The following is a 15,055-nucleotide window of genomic DNA, read 5'->3' as shown; positions in this document are numbered from 1 at the left end:
TTTTTCCACCATTTCTGTTAGGAAGTCCTGGTACCTGTAACCTGGATATCTGGGTGTAATGTGTTCCTTATTGGTCTGGGTTGGTAGTAGGGATGCACCGAATCCAGGAATCGAATCCAAATCCTAATTTGCAAATAAGGGGCGGGGAGGGTAATCACGTGACTTTTTGTCACAAAACAAGGAAGTGAAAAATGTTTTCCCCTTCCGACCACTCATTTGCATATGCCAATTAGGGATTCGGTTCGGTATTCACCCGAATCTTTCACAAAGGATTGGGGGGTTAGGCCGAATCCAAAATAGTGGATTTGGTGCATTCCTAGTTGGTAGTGACCTCTTCCTGTGTTAGTTTGATAGTATGAGAGCAGGTTGCTCTAGCTCTGTCTCCACCTGTGGAAGAGGGTGGATGGTGTTGGGGAGCCTGGGACGGAGGCCCCAGTACAGAAAAGTACCCAAGGGAGTTAGACCCCTGGTGAAGCCTGGAAATAGGGCCCCGTGAATGAGGTTTTAGAAAGTAGTAGGTAAGCTCCTGTCATAGTTAGGGTTGCCACCTTTTCAAAAAAATGTTACAGGCCAGTGGTGGGGGCGGGAACTAAAAGGGCAGGCCATGACACAGGGGCAGTGACGCAAAAGGGGCGTGACCACGTCGCGCAATGCCCAGAAGAGGAAGAAACTGTAAGTTTACACTGGAGGGCCAAGGGCTTTGTTAACTACATTGACGGTAAATTTGTAATACAGGCCCTGGCCTTGGCAGATGTTTTACCAGCTAGGCCGGTAAAATACCGGCCGGGTGGCAACCCTAGTCATAGTACACTAGGAGATAGGTTGAACTATATATTCTGTTTTGAGAGGTATAGTTCTGCAATACCTCTCCCTTCCCTCTACACTGTATTGCGAGGGCCCTGCTGAGACTGAGGTTCAGATGTAACCAGTGCTCAACACTAGTAAAGTGGGAACTAGTCCTGGGTGGTAAAATAAGGGTTACGTGTCTATTGATAATTTCCAATAGTTCAAAAGGCTATGGCTATATTATGGTGGTGCTCTATCCAGAAACCTTGCTGCTTTACTTGGTTCCTTTGTTACATACGCTGAAAAAATTGGATGGCACACACAAGTAGCAAATGTGCTAAATCCTTAGTGCTTTTATTTCGATCTCCAACGGTGTCTATTGTCCATGCGTTAAACATGTGTTTTGTGAAAGATCAAATGGTCATTTCAGAATGCAGCACAAGTGCTGAAAAGTACTGACATTATTCATTAACAGTAACTGTGGCCAAACATGCTCTTTACATATGCATATAGTTGCGTTATTAAGCACCACTGTGCCTGTCCTGCCTCTTCTGATGATTGGAGTACATGTGCCCCCATTTCTGCTGAGGAACCCTGCAACTACCAATCGCCTCTTCTTCGGGCGACTAATCTCCCAGAACTGCCTTCCCGCGGGAATGGCACTCGGAGCCATTCACATTCCGAAGTCGCACAAAGTTTCCTCGTGAGGCAACTTTGGGGAGATTAGTCGCCAAGTCGACTAATCTCCCTGAATCTCCATGTGTGTCTCTGCCCTTATAGGGGCAATAATCAATAGGGGCAGAAGCCTCGTGCCCAAATAATCAAACACTAATGTAAATTTTACACCAAGCGGTAGGAGTGATGCAATCCTATCCACAACTTGTATCCCATTTGCTCACACACTCATGCTCAATTTTGTTATTTTTGGAGCATTAGTGCAATTGTAGTGGGCTCAACTCCCAGCGTGACTCCTCTTATGTTGGAATTGTGGGGGAAGAATGCTACATGATGGGTAAAACACATGGCGATTTGTGCTTGAAATTGCGCTTTGTCCTCTGCCCTTGCAGTCCTAAATGACTCTTTATGTGTGCACAGCCTACAAACATATTAGTGAGAATTAGTTACAGCTAATGCAAGGGTAGCGCAGTATAATCTACTGCATACTCATCTCCATTTAATTCTGTGTACAAACCAAACCTGGAAATACATATCAGACACTGAATTGGATGGGTAGAAATAAGGACAAGTGATGTAAGAGTTCCATGTGGTTGTAATCACAGGTTTTGTTTGGTAAGGTGCTACATTTAACCAATGCTCCATGTTTTGGGGGAAATAATGAATCACTATCACTGAAACAGAGGAAGAGATTATCTCAGTAGATATGCAGTTGGTGGAAAATAAACTAGCGACTCCGTGTTTGTGTGCGTGTGTGTGTGTGCATGTTTAGGCAAAGTTAAACACCAAAGATTTAAAAGTTAAAAATGTTCCTCTCATTAGTATTTCATGTGGGTTTCATTTGTTTGTTACTCTCCCTGCTTCTACGATCCCCGTAATGCCTTGCTGTGGCCTGGTCTAACTTCTCTTCTGTTAACTCCTTCTGAAATTTTAAAATGGCTTCTCTGTACCTCTAGTCCTTCTTTCATCACATTTACTTTGCACAAATGCCTGAAATGTCCAGTAGGCTTTAGATTTGAAACTCAAAATCATTTTAGATTGGGCATATTTCATCAAGAACACTGGGGACAGGCTACTTTTATCATGGAGCATCCAGTCTCTTAAATTGCTCCCACTGCTGACTTCAAGGTGGTTATTTATATAAAGGGATCCTGTCATGGAAAAACATGTTTTTTTCAAAATGAATCAGTTAATAGTGCTACTTCAGCAGAATTCTGCACTGAAATCCATTTCTCAAAAGAGCAAACAGATATTTTTATATTCAATTTTGAAATCTGACATGGGGCTAGACATATTGTCAGTTTCCCAGCTGCCCCCAGTCATGTGACTTGTGCCTGCACTTTAGGATGGAATTACTTTCTGGCAGGCTGTTATTTCTCCTACTCAATGTAACTGAACCAGTCTCAGTGGGACTTGGCTTTTACTATTTAGTGCTGTACTTAGATCTACCAGGGGGCTGTTATCTTGTGTTAGGGAGCTGCTATCTGGTTACCTTCCCATTGTTCTGTTGTTAGGCTGCTGGGGCAGTATCGGACTGGCCCACCGGGATACCAGGAAAACTCCCCGGTGGGCCCAGGTGTCAGTGGGCCCTCTTGCCTCTAACCATTTGGTCTATTTCATGGTCATTCTCTATTTATTAATAGGAAAAAAGAGGCTTAATAATGGAAGAATAGAGTGTAGTATGTAGAGCTAAAAGACTATGAGAATAAAGAGGTTGAGTGAGGAGAGGAGGAATAATAGTTTGGAAAGTGGGCCCTCAGCCTAAGGTTTTCTGGTGGGCCCCTGGCATCCCAGTCCGACACTGTGCTGGGGGGAAGGGGGGGGGGGAAGGGGGGGGTGATATCACTCCAACTTGCAGTACAGCAGTAAAGAGTGACTGAAGTTTAGCAGAGCACAAGTCACATGACTGGAAGCAGCTGGGAAATTGACAATATGTCTAGCCCCATGTCAGATTTCAAAATTGAATATAACAAAATCTGTTTGCTCTTTTTTAAAATGGATTTCAGTGCAGAATTCTGCTGGAGCAGCACTATTAACTGATGTGTTTTGAAAAAACATGTTTTCCCATGACAGTATCCCTTTAAGGTCGAGTTGTGTCTTTCCCAAAAAATTTGAGTTTTCGAGGGTAGTCTCAGTAAAAACTCGAATTTTTCATGTAAAAAAAAAACCTCAAGTTTTTCAAGATTTATTCTGTCTCAAAGCTGGAAAAGACACAAATCTGTAAATACGCCATCTAAAACCTGTCGAAGTCATGTAGAAGTCAACGGCAGAGGTCTCTTGAACTATTTGAAGTTGTCTGTAGCCTTCATGATGTTCAGGTTCTTTTCTGTGGTTTTTTTCACCGATAACTCGTATAATTCGAGTATTCGACTGTTGCATCAACACGAAAAAAAAAATAATCTCTATAGGTTTTCCGTTTGGCTTTAGGAACGTTTTATTTTTTGGTCTGAAAAATTTGATCTGTTTCAAAACACTAATTCCAATTAGCTGCCTTTATAGTAATTATGCAAATTTCAGAAAGCAACTAAATGTTTAATTGCCCGTAGCATTAAAAAGAAAATCCTCAAAATCCCCAAAACAGTTTTTATGTGATTACTCATGAAAAACAAAAAAAAACATCAATACAATAACAACACAGATTTCCCATTAATATTATGCTTTGCTATTATATGTGACAATAGTTTCTAAGCATGTGCATGTTGGAAACATTTGCATTTCATACATGATTAAAATGCATTTGATTTCATTTGTCTGATGCTCAGCAGCCGAGGGCGCATCTGTCACACTGCTAGTGCCCAGGGTTTCCAAGGACTAATGGAGTGGAGTCATTCACCGGGCCTTGCGCATTCACGTCTGCAATTTGTACCGCACCTTCTGTTGTGTCCTAAGCTTCCTGGTCAGCCCCAGAGAATTAAGGATAATAAAGGATTGATGTAAAATTGTACAGGATAGTCCTTGGCTGATAAGATAAATCTGAACATTTTAACAGAAGTTTATAAGTGAAAGAGGCCAACTTTTACAAAGGTAAAATGAAAAGTAATTTACAAATTGTAAATTTTAAAATAAATACTTGCACGTTCATGGCCTATCAGTTATTATCTGGTTGCAGATATCTTCAAAGAACAAAAGGAACCACTTTCTATAGCATGTCAGCTGTGTGCCACCATTGCTCTGGACCAGGGATCCCAAACGTTTGAACCGTGAGCAACATTCAGAAGTAAAAGGAGTTGGGGAGCAACACTAGCATTAAAAATGTTCTTGGGGTGCCAAAAAAGTGCTTTGATTGGCCATTTGGTAGCCCCTATGTGGATTGTCAACCTACATTGAGGCTCTGTTTGGCAGTACAAATGTTTTTTTTACAACTAAAACTTGCCTCCAAGCCTGGAATTCAATAATAAGCTCCTGCTTTGAGGCAACTGGGAGCAACATCCAAGGGATTGGAGAGCAACATGTTGCTCACGAGCTACTGGTTGGGGATCACTGCTCTAGACACTCCCTTGGCAATAAAATAGAGATAGGTTATTCTGATATTAGGGGAAATATTTTCCAAATCATGGATAACTCAATTATGTCAAACACCCCACCAAATTGTCTCCTTGGTTACATTGTTGGACTGGTGGCCCAAGGCCCATCAGGGTTGGAGCAGACTGGGCCAGTGAAACTCCTCTGCCAGCCCCCCATCCTGCACATACTTTTTTTTCTTCAAGACAGGACGCAATCGAGCCAGTAGGGAAGATCAGGGAGAGGTGGATTTAGGTCAGTGGGGCTCACCAATTTTTTTCGCAGTGTCCCCGGTCCTACCCTGCTTGATTGGACTCATTCCCCTCTGAGCACATAAATCTCAACCCAAATCCCCCAGACTTACAGATGGGCCAAAACTAGTGGAAGAAATGTAGAGGTGATATATCCCAAGAACAACCACCATTATGCCTTAGGCATGTGCCTTTTGTGCCTTAACCTAGTTCTGGCCCTGACCATACATTTAACACTACTGGTGACACTTCTACTCAAATTTGCTGCAGAAATCAGGGATAAATCATGGACACTTGTTGGACCAAGTGGTCTATCAGTTCACTATCTGGTACTCCTGAAGCACATCCACTTAGGAAACTAGCTTTGCTACTAGCAATAACCTCATGCATCATGCAGCATACAGTATGCTATTGGTCTTAATGTAAAACAAGGGTACTCTTTCTTTTCTGTACCATTTTATATTATACATTAGAGCAGTGGCAGTGGTTCCCAAAGTGTAGGGCTTGGCTGGCTCCCCTAATGTGCAGAGGTGCACAGCCTGATGTCTAGTTAGGAGGAGACTTGGGGACAAAGCCCTCTTAGATATTTCTTAGATAGTCTTAGATAGTCTTGGAACTGGAACTTGTTTTTCTAGACCAGTAACTGTGTTATTGGTAAGGGTTGAAATCCCAATGAATTTAAAAGTCCATCAACCACTGCATTTGGGAGTGACCTATGGTTTCTGAGATATGGAATCCTTGAAGAAGCGGTTGCCTGGATCTAAATTCTTTCTATGTATAAGAGGCAGAGAACACAGCAAACAGTTTTTGTTCGGATGTGCTTATATTTTCCTTATATTTTCCTCAGTATATATGATTGAGGGCGTAAGAGCCCAAAACGCATCAGGTTTTTATCCTTTGGCCTATTTTTAAGTGAAGCCAATAAAGACTATCATTTTAACTTTTGGGAGTATGTGCTGCTGTCCATATTTTGAAGAAAATGTTGGAAGCTTCTGAGAGCACTTGAGGACTGTGCAGCCTCTCCGAACAGTAATGGTGAGCTTGGAGAAGCTTTATTTTGTATTGCCTATCGTCCTTGTGCTTTTGCCTACAGCTTGGTCTTCATGATCTACCAGCCTAGACTTTATTTTCAACTCAAAGCTATTTATATGTAGATTTAGATTGCAAAAATGTTTCTGTAAAGTCTTGGGAGGCATAGTTTTTTATGGACTGAACTGGGGAATCCTGTGATTCTGTTTGATCTGTTTTGCCATTTATCTATTCCAGTAGGGAGCCTAGACACTGTTGAAAATTATGTCGATTTTCCGGGAAAGCAAATAAACCTATTTTTGAGATGAAACAAAATAATTTCTAGATTACATGCCATTTTTGTTAATATTCTTTAGAATTTTGCCCATGAATTTCCCCACATCCTATAACAGTTTTTATACTTAGTAAAAATGGGACGGGGGTCAAATCCCCCCCATCCTACAGATGCAGATCATTTAATAGCACAATGAGCACCAGATGATTCATCCAAATTGTATTCCGGGGCAGCTGCACATAATAATAATGGAAATATTTTTATTGGCTGCTGCCAACAAAATGAGTGCAAAGAGGCCTAGAAAGTGTCAGGAATGAGCTTCTGTGCACCGTCCTCATTTCTTATGCACAGAATAGAGGGATTTGACTGTGTGCATTACAATCTCTAATAGTATATTTAAAAAAACACTAAAATGATGAGAGAAATTTGCTTATGATTGGGAAGTCTCATGTGCCCTTCAGTGTGCCCCACTAATGCAGCTGGACCTTAGCCATATTAGTGAGTCCCAGCTGAGACCAATTCCTGGAATTTTGCTGTTCACAAGTTCCAGATCACAGTGGGCAGCAAAATGCTGGGACTTGCCCCTCCATCGACTTTAACTTTTTCGAATCTGGCTTTATGACGCCAAAAATAAAATAAATTTGCAGATGTATTTGTATTATGCAACAAAACTGCAAAAGTTTGGAATGCGAAAATACTCCAGCTAAAACCTGTTGAAAGCATGCCGAACTGAATGGCAGATGTCCCTTTTACAACTGGAAGGTTTTTGAGTTTTGTGCGACGATACAAAAAAGTTGCAGTTATTCTGTGAAAACTCGAAAAAGTCACAACTTTTATGTGATTTTTTTTTTCTGTTCGTGCTTTTCCAGTCTGGATTTTTTAATACATTTCATGGCATTCATGGTTTTAGAGAAAGTGACTTTATTTGTGATTTCAAAAACCTCTAAAACCCCAAAAAATTAGACTGTTGATAAATAGGCCTCTACATCTACTAAAAACCATGTAAACATTAAATAAACCCAATAGGCTGGTTTTGCTTCCAATAAGGATTAATTATATCTTAGTTGGGATCAAGTACAATTTACTGTTTTATTATTACAGAGAAAAGGAAATACTTTTTTAGAGAATTTGAATTATTTGCTTATAATGGAGTCTATGGGGCAAATTCACTAAAGGACGAAGTGCCTAACGCTAGTGTTAATTCACTAGCGTAGCGCATTTTCGTTAATTTGCCGATTCACTAACGGACGCTGGCGTAAATTCACTAGTGTTACTTCGCACCCTACTCCTGGCGAATTTGCGCAATGGACGTAACTACGCAAATTCACTAAAGTGCGCATTTTTTTGAACGCTACCTTTTACGCCAGACTCAGACCAGGCGCAAGTGCGATACAGTAGATAGGGATTGCTTCCAAAAAAGTTAAAAAAATTTCTACGTCCCAAAAAACCCTGGTGTTTTTTCTTTTTTTATGGGTGATAGGCTGAAAAAGATCGAAAAAATTTTTGGGGCTACCCTCCTCCCCCCTACATTTCCTAACTCATGGCGCTTTAACTATACAGTGGGCACATGTGTAGGGCAAAATAAAAATGTTATTTGCTGTTTTGAAGGTTTCCCAGGCTTGTGAAGTGATGTTTTCATATACCTCCATTGTAACTTGAATTTGGCGCCGTATTCAAATTAAGCATCGCTAGCGTAATCCCCTGAGCGCAACTTCGGATTTTAGTGAATTTGAGTAGCGCTGGAGAAAATATGCCTGGCAAAGTGCGGCGAAGCGGACGCTGGCGCAACTACGAATCTTAGTGAATTTGCCCCTATGGGTGATGGCCTTCCTGTAAATCGGAGCTTTCTGAATGACGAGTTTCCAGATAATGGATCCCATACCTGTATAAAAGATTCCTTATAACGCTATAACTAGTGATGAACAAATTTATTCACCAGGCACGAATTTGTGGCGAATTTGCACATTTTGCCGCCGGCAAATAAATTCAAAAATTTGCCGGCGTCAAAGGTTTTTCGACTCTTCTGCGCCAATTTTGATGGTTAACAGATGCCCATTAACTTTAATGGGCGCCAGGGTCAACTTTGACATCAAAATCGGCGTTTCATGAATTTTTCGCCAGTTTCGTGGCGAATCGATACGGGACAAATTCGCCCATCACTAGCTTTAACCATCCCTGCATCATAGCAAATAGGATTCCTATGACTATGTTTCCCAGACTTTTATGCCTAAAAAACACGTTGAGTGATACCTTTTATAGAAATATATTTGATACATGAATTGCTTCCTTGACTGGCCATGCATGTTTGCGTATGATAAGAAATAAAATATATAGCTTTTAGTGACAAAGCTTCTTGGACAGATCCAGAAATGCCTTGCCGGGGAATATCAGGTGGTTGCCAGAATTTCATTGAAAAATGTATTCAATAGCTGAGCAGATCTGCTGTAGTAATTATCGGGTGAAATTCAGAGGAAATGATTTATACAGGCGACAACTAAGGATACTTTTCAGTAAGAATGCACAGTGCAAGCCTCTCTGCTGGCCAATCACAATCACTGTAGATTCAGAAGAACGAAGCTCTATTGTGCATTAAAATAACTTGTAAAATTCCAGTATTTCTCATTTCACATTCCTCCCCGTGCTACACTTTACTTCAGAGCAAGAGTATCTGTTATCCAGAATTTTTGGAACCTGGGTTTTTTTCATTTAAATCAAGAAAAAAAAATCACAAAATTATATGAAACTTTGCAACTTTGCATTCATTACAAATGTTTCTATGGTTATTAAGTTATTGTATATGTATTGCTATTGAAAGCAGTGTCTTGATACAATGTAAGACAAGGCAGCTGATTAACAAACCTGACTTTGCTGGGGAACCAAAACTTTTACAACATTGTTTAAACAGTAACAACCAGGAGTTAAGCAAATGCTGCTTTCAATAGCAACTGTATTTACAAATAACTTTATTTTACTTTTTATTATTTTCAAGAAAGAAAAAAAAACAACACAGAAAAACAACATTTGCTATACACAGCGTTTTACAAGAGAGAGAGAAAAAAGAGAAATAAATACATTTTAAAAAATAGATTTAAAAAAAAAAAACATAATCAAAAACATTGAAAAAAATCGAGTACTAGTGATGTTATAGAAAACGCGTGCCCGTGTTCTTATAGGAGACATATACCAGTGTTATTATAGGAACAGATGCCAGTGCTATTATGGGACTATGTGTCACTATTATTAGCAGTTGCGCGTGTTTTTTAAAGAAAAAAAAGAAAATCCCAAACACCCTAGTCTCCTTGTTATTGTGAGGGTCAAATATCCAATCTGTTATAGAGTGCAATCACCAGTATTATTGTCAAAAATAAGTAGTGTAATTGTAGTGAACAGGTATCCATACTATCTGTAAAACCAAGTGCCAGTGTTTTATTAGCAATGTCAGTGATATGTGAAGGACGAGTAGCAGTGTTATCTTAAAAAACAGTACTTAGTGTTGTGGTTATTCTAAAAAAAAAAAAAAACATACATTTTTTTTTATATTATAGCACCCGTGTTATTATTATTATTTTTTTTTCTACCTTCGTAGGGGGCTTACTTCAGATATATATATTTCGATGTATTTGGAAATGGATGTTATAGATAAGTGAATGTCTACTAAAATATATGTAAAATAACAACTAAAAATTAAAATAACACCTGTTTCCCATACAAATAACTTTAAAGCACTTAAAATGTTTAATAAACGTTTCTTGGAAAGTTGCTTAGAATTATGTTTTCTTTTATTAGGCATCTTTTTATTTTGGGGTTTACTTGCCCTTTCAATATTGAATAAACCCAATAGGATTATTTTGCCTCTAATAAGGATTCATGATATATTTATTAGTTGAGATACAAGGAACTTTTTTATTAGGAAAAAGGAAATTATTTTTTAAAAATTAGTTTTTTTTTTATTAAAGTAGAGTCTATGAGACATGGCCTTCTGGTAATTTGGCGTTTTTTGGAAAACAGATCGCATACCTGTATTTGAATATTTTGACACATTCCGCTACATTTATCCTCCGCTATATACTCATGGTAACTGCAGAAAACAACTGCGAAAACAGAATTTCCTAAATCGCTCTAATTCAGATCAGTAAACTAGGAAACCTTCATTTTCATCAATATGAATAAATATCCATTGATCAAATCAGCACAAGAAACAAAACATAAACCCTGTTCATTTCCTTGGTTTGGGATCCAACATCTAAGACCAATGGTTTCTTAGATATGGAATCCTTAAAGGCTCACACAGTGATAAATATTGATGTTGTTTTAATCCATTGACTCTCCATCGGAGAGTTTAATTAGTGAACTGATGAAATTAAGGAATGGAGTATTTTATCACAAGGCGGTATCTGAAAGAAAGGGCATTACTAGGGGTTATGTAATAAAAGGCACTAAATTTGCCCAGGAGCAGTAACACATAGCAACCAATCAGCAGGTAGAATTTACTGGTCACTTGCTTAAAACAAGCATCCTATTGGTTGCTATAGGTTACTGCACCTGGGCAAACTTAGTGTCTTTTATTACATACTGTATGGGGGTTAGACTCTAGGGCAGCAACTGCTGGACTTTTTCAGTTGAAGCCCCCATTGGAGGTCCAATCTCAGGCCCCCCTTATCTCACATCAAGGTAAAAGATACGGAAAATTATTGGTGTATCAGTCATACTCAGGAAAAATAGGATATTTAATAATTTTTCACTCCAAATCTCAGCCTAAATGACCTTCAAGCTGGGTGAGCAGGTGTGCTTAAAACAACAAATAATTATTTACCCATCCCACAGTTGGGGTGCTTCGAAAAGCATTTTCACCCAATTCATTTTTAAGTCTTAAATTAGACCATAATTTGCCCTGTGTTATCCGGGAAACCTGTTATCTGGAAAACTCAGAATTATGGAAAGGTTGTCTTCCATAGACTCAATTTTATCCAAATAATCTACATTTTTAGAAAGGATTTCCCTTTTCCCGGGAGTAATAAAATAATATCTTGTAATCGATCAAAACTAAGATATAATTATTCCGTATTGGAAGCAAAACTAGCCTATTGGTTTTATTTAATGTTTATATGATTTTCTAGTAGACTTAAGGTATGAAGATCCAAATTACTGTAATTTCCATTATCTGGAAAACCCCAGGTCCTGAGCATTCTGGATAACAGGTCCCATACCTGTATACAGTATGGGATATTATCTGAAATGGTTTGTGCTCAGCCACATATTGTATCTGTCTATTGTAGTGGTCTCACAGCAACTGGGTCATTAGATCTCTTGAAATCAGTGATCCTTAATATTTATTATCATTAATTAATCATTAAGAACAAAGTATGAACTGTTTCCGTGTTTTGTCATAATCAAATGTTAAGACAGTTAAACGGGAGGTAGGCATATTGATGGGAACTGAAGCAGACATCTCGCACAAATGATTCCAAACAAAACGAGACTATTGTTAATTGAGGCAGTTTATCTTCTTCGTTCCCAGTTGCCATTTGTTATTGACTTACAGAGACAGTTGCTCATAATAATGACATTTATTAACACTTTTATGCTAACAGACTTGTCACTCTCCCTCTATCCACTGGGTGGCAGGTGGAATCCCAAAGTAAAGTCTAAAATTACATCACACAATCGCAAGACACGCCAGCAGTGTTAAAGGAACCCTCAAGCAGGATAATAGCTTTTCTTTTTCAAATTATATAAAAAGAATCCTGTATAGCGTTTATTTTGGGGAAGGAATAAATAGGACACATTCCCAACACATTCCCAAAACTTATCACTTTGTCTGCAAATTAAATATATGATAATATTTGATAATAACAATACAAGTATGGGACCTGTAATCCAGAATGCTCGGGACACAGGGTTTTCCGGATAAGGAATCTTTCAGTAATTTGGATCTCCATACCAGTCTACTAAAAATATGATATAAATATGGAATAAACCCAACAAGGTTGTTTGGCTTCCAATAAGGATTAATTACATCCTAGTTGGGATAAAGAACAAGGTATTGGTTTGTTGTTACAGAGGAAAAGGAAATAATTTTTAAAAATGGCAATCGTTACATTAACATGGAGTCTATGGGAGATGGACTTCCCTTAATCGGAGCTTTCCAGATAACAGGTTTCCGGATACTAACCCTGGATGCTAACCCTTGGCCTTACATAATCAGGCTTCTTGCTCAGGTTATGAGAAATTAATTTAGTCCACATGTTATTGGTTAAATAAATATCCTGAACTCCATCTTAAATGTGATGTTTTCCCAATTTCTTCATATGTTTGCTCTAACTGGTAGATCTTTCCCACAGGAAGCCATAGAGCAATATCACCACATCCCTTACCTCGACTGAAAAAAACATTTTCTAATTATGTAAAATAGAGTTTTATGATATCTCTTTGTACATGTTAAGAGTGTGTACTAACTAGAGAGTGTGGCTAACCATACCCTCACTAATGTCGGAATACTGCTATTAAAGCAGTGTCAGCAATACCATTGTAGAAGTTAGTGGGAAGGGAGGTGACACTAGTTCCATTAAAGGAGAACTAAAGCCTAACTAAAGAAGTAGCTAGAAATGTTGAACATTATGTTTTGGCCTTCTGTTCCAGCACAAGGCAACCACAGTCCTTTAACAGTAAAGATATGTGTCTCCAAAGATGCCCCTGTAGCTCCCCATCTTCTTTTCTGCTGATTCACTGCACATGCTCTGTGCTGCTGTCACTTACTGAGCTTAGGGACCCACTCACAATATACAGTACACATAGAATAGAAATGTCACAATATAAGGCTGATTAGTAATTAATACAGATAATTACTATATGGCAGCTCAGAAACCAGTGCAATTAGCATCAGAATTTAATAATCAGCTCTGTAGCACACTCCCCTGAGTGTGCATAAATTAAAACTACCTTTAGTGCATGTGAGGAGGTAGGTCAGCAGCCTGGGGGCGCTCCAGCGGGGTTTGGGTCTGGGCCAGCGGGGCCCACCAGGTTTATTCATGGTGTCCCACCAGCCAAGTCCGACACTAGGCCTAGTGGCTGTTGGTGGAGAAAAAGTAGAAGGAAAGAGGACTCAGTGTAGGTACAGGTTTTTGACCTGTTATCCACAATGCTCAAGATCTGGGTTTTATTGTATAATTAGTCTTTCCATAATTTGGGTCACCTTACCTTAGGTCTACTAAAAAATCATTTAAATGCCAATTAAACCAAATAGGATTGTTTTGCCTTCAGCAAAGATTAATTATATCTTAGTTGGGATCGAGTTCAAGGTAATGTTTTATTATTACAGAGAAAAAGGAAATCATCTGAAAAAATGTAAACTATTTAATTCAAATGGAGTTTATGGGAGATGGACCTTCTGTAATTCTGAGATTTCTGGATAAGGGGTTTCCAAAAAACAGATCCTATACCTTGCTGATGTATGCTTTAGAGATGTGATAGTGCTCAAGAAAGATCAGCGTTCCCAAAGTCATGGGAATGGAGGGACCCATATAGATTTTTGCAATGGGGCCCATTAACTTCCATTTACTCCACTGGATCAAAAAGAGAACTGTTTTGCAATTTGTTTCCTAAACACTACAGGTGAAAATCATTCCAATAGTTTCCAAAACACTTTGAGGCAAATTTACTAAAGGGAGAAGTGACTAATGTGGGCGAAAATTCACCAGTGTGACGTCATTTCAGTACTTCGCCGATTTACTAACGGTCACCGGCGTAACTTCGCTAGCGATGGAGATAGACTCTAGCAGTACTTCGCTCCCTAACGCCTGGCGAATTTGCGCTCTGGCGAATGGAAGTAACTACGCAAATTCACTAAGATGTGGATTTGACTGAACGTTACCTCTTGCGCCAGACTTGCCTTCGTCACCTCAGACCAGGCGAAGTGCAATAGATTAGATAGGAGTTCCTCAAAATTTTGTTGAAAACCAAAGCCGGTGTCTTTTCCTTTTCAGGGTGTTAGGCTGAAAAATAGTGTAAATTTTTTTGGGGGTAACCGGCTTCCCCCCTACATTTTCTACCATATGGCACATAAACTATACACTGGGCTCATGTGTAGGGCAATATAACAACTTTATTTTATTTTATTAAGGTTCCCTGGCCTTGTGTAGTGTAATGTATTTGCTGCAACATATACGTCCATTCAACTTTAACTTCCCGCCGTATGCAAATAATCCAACGCTAGCGCAACTTTGCTTTGCTTGGCGCAGTAGCACTAGCGCAACCTTTCTTCGCTTGGTGCAGTAACGCTAGCGCAACTTCACCAGTGTTCGGAGCCCTGGATACAACTTCCGATTTTAGTGAATTAGCGTTGTCCTGGCGAATCTACGACTGGCGAAGCGTTGCGATGTGAGCGAAGCCGTCGCTGGTGAATTCGGAAGTTAGTGAATTTGCCCCTATAGGTGAAAATTGTTCCAATCGTTTCCAAAACACCGTAGGTGAAAATCGATCCAATGGTTTCACTGAAAAAAGAGCAATACTAAGTTACATTTATTAGTCGCACTGTTCTTTG

The sequence above is a fragment of the Xenopus laevis genome, chromosome 1L (assembly GCF_017654675.1).
Source record: "Xenopus laevis strain J_2021 chromosome 1L, Xenopus_laevis_v10.1, whole genome shotgun sequence".
Lineage (NCBI taxonomy): Eukaryota > Metazoa > Chordata > Amphibia > Anura > Pipidae > Xenopus > Xenopus laevis.
The sequence above is the reverse complement of the archived record's forward strand: the minus strand, read 5'-3'. Positions refer to the sequence as shown.